Source organism: Pinus tabuliformis, chromosome 9 (genome assembly GCF_031772625.1).
Source record: "Pinus tabuliformis cultivar Carrire ecotype Pingquan chromosome 9, CPIR1, whole genome shotgun sequence".
Taxonomy (NCBI): domain Eukaryota; kingdom Viridiplantae; phylum Streptophyta; class Pinopsida; order Pinales; family Pinaceae; genus Pinus; species Pinus tabuliformis.
In genome coordinates, this window is record NC_142307.1 from 145101035 (window position 1) to 145105606 (window position 4572).

The 4572-nt window shown below is 34.1% G+C and overlaps 1 pseudogene; it reads right to left on the reverse strand.

The window, feature by feature from the left end:
- Positions 1-3111: 3111 nt before the first annotated feature.
- On the reverse strand, positions 3112-3809 carry LOC149147525 (uncharacterized; annotated as a pseudogene).
- Positions 3810-4572: the final 763 nt, after the last annotated feature.

Consider the following 4572-nt stretch of genomic DNA (forward strand, 5'->3'; position numbering starts at 1 on the left):
CTATTATGACTAGAGGCCTTAATACTTCTTCTTGAGTAAGTCATTCTATCTTGTCATTTAGTGACTTCTTGTCACTTTTAAGCTTCTTTATTTGCGTAAAATGGTTTTGGTTATGGTTCCTTAGACGTAAAACTTCTTCGTTTTCTTGATTGTTAACTTTATTCTTAGTATCCTCCTCATATTTTAAACTTCGAATTTGTTCTAATATGTTTGATTACGGTTCTTCAAATGTAAATTTTCCTCTTCTTATTCTGATAAGCACTTCTAGATTTCTTTTTTTGTGGCCTAAACTTTTTTGACGTGTTCGATTAGTTTTTCATTGTGATCTCTAAGGCGCAATTTTTTTTTTCTTCACTAGAGATGACTTCTTCAAGTTCCTTCTACTTCTTTGGTATAGTTTTTGATTATATTGAAACATTAGTTTCGAAATATCCTTAAAGTCTTCTGATGAAGGCAATATCAATCTCGACTTCATTGACGTGTCTTGGAAGGTGATCCTCTTTTTCTTATAAGGAAACATCAAAATCTTTTTTTCCATGTTTAACATGAACATTCCTAATTCTTTTAACCTAGGTTGACCAAAAATTATGCCGATCTTTGAGTTAAACATAGTTACGATACGAAATTGGGAGATGCATTCATAATGGTCATTTATTATTTGTAAATCATTAATTTCATACTCTTTTTTGCCAAAAATATTTTGTCTCTCTCCTCTGCTTGACTTTGGAATTAATAGTTGATTCGCCAAATTAACATTGATGTAATTTTTCTTGTCACTTATGCTAATAACGATATTAATTTCCGTCCCTTAGGTATTCTCTTTTAATATAATGAATCTACAATCTACAATTGGAAGACTTTTATAGAAAAAAATCCCTTCCTTCCCCATTTTCAAATTTCTTGTATTTGGTGATTTTCTTTGCAAATTTTGAAAGCTCTAAGTGCTCTTTTCCTTTAATATTAATACTCATTCCTTTATGTGGAGTACTAAAAACCTAGGGAGTATCAAAACCTAGATAACTTTGAATTTTTTTTTTCTAAATTTGTATAATTAAATTTTGTTTTAAATTAATTAATTATAATTTTATAATATAATTATAATTATTGGTTATAACTATTATATAATTTATATAGTTATGTTAATATTATATATAATAATTATATATAATTATATTAACATTAACCATATATCAACGAAGTTATGGATAAGAACCCAACGGACGTGACTGTTAAAGCAAACGGGATGGTTGATTGTTGGTTGCTAATGATGTCATGGGAAGCAAGACGGCTAACCAATGAAAAAGGAGACGGAGTTGTCAGGTTCAACAGTGGCGGTTGTTCATATGAGGGCCAACTAACGGATACGGTAACGTAATGGCAGCGGAGAGAACCCAGGATCAGACGTGGCAGTTTAGATTATGAGTGGAAATCTAAATTTAACTGTGGTTTCCTTTGTTATTTATTTTAGCTCCACAGAAAAGTCCTCCGTTAATTTCCAAAATATTTTTGTCGGTAATGATACGTTGTTCGGAAAATAGTGACCTGGTATTTGTGGTGGCACCCATCGAAAATATATGCAAAGGTGGATTGTCAACTGCAGCGACTAGTGGTGGGCTCTATCGGCGTATGGCGGGACTCGTTCGGGCAACTGTTGTAAGAAACCAGATGGATGTGGCAGACGGTGAATCTTGTGGCTATTATGTGCGGGGCCAAGTACATTTTTCTCCTTTTTTTCTATATATGTGGAGTCAAGGAGGAGGAATTGCACGGACGGTTAAAAGTGGTCAGAATCCGGGCAAAACAATTTCAAAAAACCTTGTAGAGACAGTGTTTGAATCATGTTTTTAATGGTGGAAACAGATTCAGCACCATTCTAGGACACCTAAAATTTTGAAGTTTAACAATTATAACTTAGATTTACAAAAACCCTGGCTGGATTTTCTGTAAATATGACCGGAATTTCCATAACTTTTCGGGCAATTCCTCCAGCTAGTTACACTATGGCTATATATATATATATATATATATATATATATATATATTGCTTTTTTTAATGTATTTTTTTAATTTTCCTCTTTTATTATTATTATTATATAATTGATTTTTTTCATTTTTTTAAATTCTTTTTATAATTATTTTTTTTCCAAATTAATTTTTTTTATTATTTTATTTTCACGTTATATTTTTGTGTTTTCTTCTTATATTATTATATTTCTTCTTCTTTTTTCTCCTTTTTTTTCTATGGCCAAAGGCCAACTCACGAATTGGAGAAGCTCCAAACTCTTATAGTGAAACCTCTGATCGCGACGACAACTACATTGATGAAGAATTTAATGGCTAATGGTCGGGATCAAAGAACGTGGTTTTGATACCAATAAAGTTTGTATACACAGCGGATTATTCTTCAAAATACTTGGAAGACATAAATATTCATAGTAGGAAAAGTAATGTATATATAATTAATATGAGATGATTATAATGAGGGTGAGGGCCTACTTATATACCCTAGGCAGGTACCTCTTAATAACGGTTATTTCCTTATGGACATACCTCTTCATTATTGACTAGTTAATTAATCATTAATTATGATTATTATTGTTTACATTATTTTCTATTATTTTAATATAAATTATATTCATAACAATCAGTGTCATGCAATTCCCATCATGCGTTGTGGTGCAATGATATTAAGTAGTCTGGGCTTGTGGGTTGTGTTGTAGCACAAGGAGAGTGAGCAATGAGCACTGCAACACAATGATTATGATTAGCCAATGTTACGGCACAAGGAAGGCTAGCATTGTAGTGCATCCCTTGACAACTCTCACGCATACTATAACTATCTTTTGCATCACTTGTGCGGTGCATCTCCTCCCTCACCATGGCGCTAACTGCCTTATCGATACCCAAATCTCACCTAAAGTGACCCGAAACCATTTTGTTCTTCTTCTTGACTCGTTCCTCTATCTTCATTGTGTGTTCACTACAAAAATGTGAACAACAATTTTACAAATGGCATATTTCACTGTAAGAGATTCTCCACCAAGAGAAAATCCAACACCTTTATCCAGACTATGAATCTAAATCATGGAAAGCATCGATAACAATGGCTAATCAATCCTTCCCTAATACAATAGTGAAGAAATACAGTTTCAATATGACAGCAAGCCCTAGTTGCAACAAAAATATTCCTGCCACTATAAGGAACCATCTTTCACTGGTAGTTTTGATGTGACTTCTAAGATTAATGGGAAGAAAAGTTGTTGACATCAACCCTACAACACCAACTACTACCCATCTAAATATATCCAATGAATAATAAGAAAACATGTAGCAGGGATAAACACAAAGAGAGAATAGCCATATGAACACCAAAGGTTTACAAGCCCTGATGGTATTGAGAAATATTTGAGGACAAAGTAGAGCACGAGAGGTATAATGTAAAAATAGCCATAAAATAGCTCAGCTGACCATGTAACATGTTTGATGTCATAATCCCAATGCTTTTGGTGTTTCTTGTGAGCTATATAACCTCATAAGTTCCCCAATTCCACAGCGACAAGTATCGGAGTACTACAAATCCAAAATGGCTCATAAAAGTCTAGGTTGTGATTAATCCTCTTTGAAAAGGTGCCTTTGTATGGAAGAAGAGAATATTAAATCCTCTCCAGCACGTCATAGGTATCTACATTGAAGAAAGGATAGTAAGGTGCAAAACCAAAATATCTTTGCCATTCATAGGATTGATTTTCATCTTGACCTCCACCGGAACAAGGCCTTGAAAAAGGATGGGTTGCTAGGAATTTACACATTCAAGGTTGAGCTGAAGCCAGATCAAACTAGCCAAAATTGTGTTACTTAATTGAAACTGGATTGAAGGGCCAATATATAGCTACACTTTGGCATGATGAAATTTCAATGTGATTTTTATTAATGTTATGAAGCACTGAAAGCTCTATTTCAAAATCCATCAACATAATCGGCCATGTCAAGTGTTTGGTTGTAAATATTCTTCTCATTGTATACAACACTCATAATCTCGATTATTCAGATTTCTACTTCCTTAACATGATGCCCAATATGAAGTCGAAGTTTTCCCTTTTTATAACAGTCACCCTAAAGACTATTGACATGGGTTCATCATAAATTCTGTACTGGAGAGTGAAATAACATGGACACTAGGATCTCCAAGTTCCTTATAATGTGATTGAAGTATATGGAAAAAATTTCTAGTATCTGCATAGTCCTGGAAAGCAATGGTCTGGTAAGGGCTGAGATTACTAGTCGATTCAATGCCTAGAACCATCTCTAGAGAATATAAGCCTCCCAACATTGATGACTTTTATGGGATGATGCACATGGACCCAACATGCCCCTAACTGACTTAGCACTATTAGAGTGATGAAAATTGATTCGGGGCCCAGAGGAAGATTATCTCACACTTTGAGACATGGGAGGGATAACACCACCTTAAAAGCCCCCAACATTGGATCAGAGACAGGAATTTTGGCCACTTGGAGACCTATGAGACCACTTTTATGACCCAAGATAAAAATTGGGGTCTAATGAGGATCA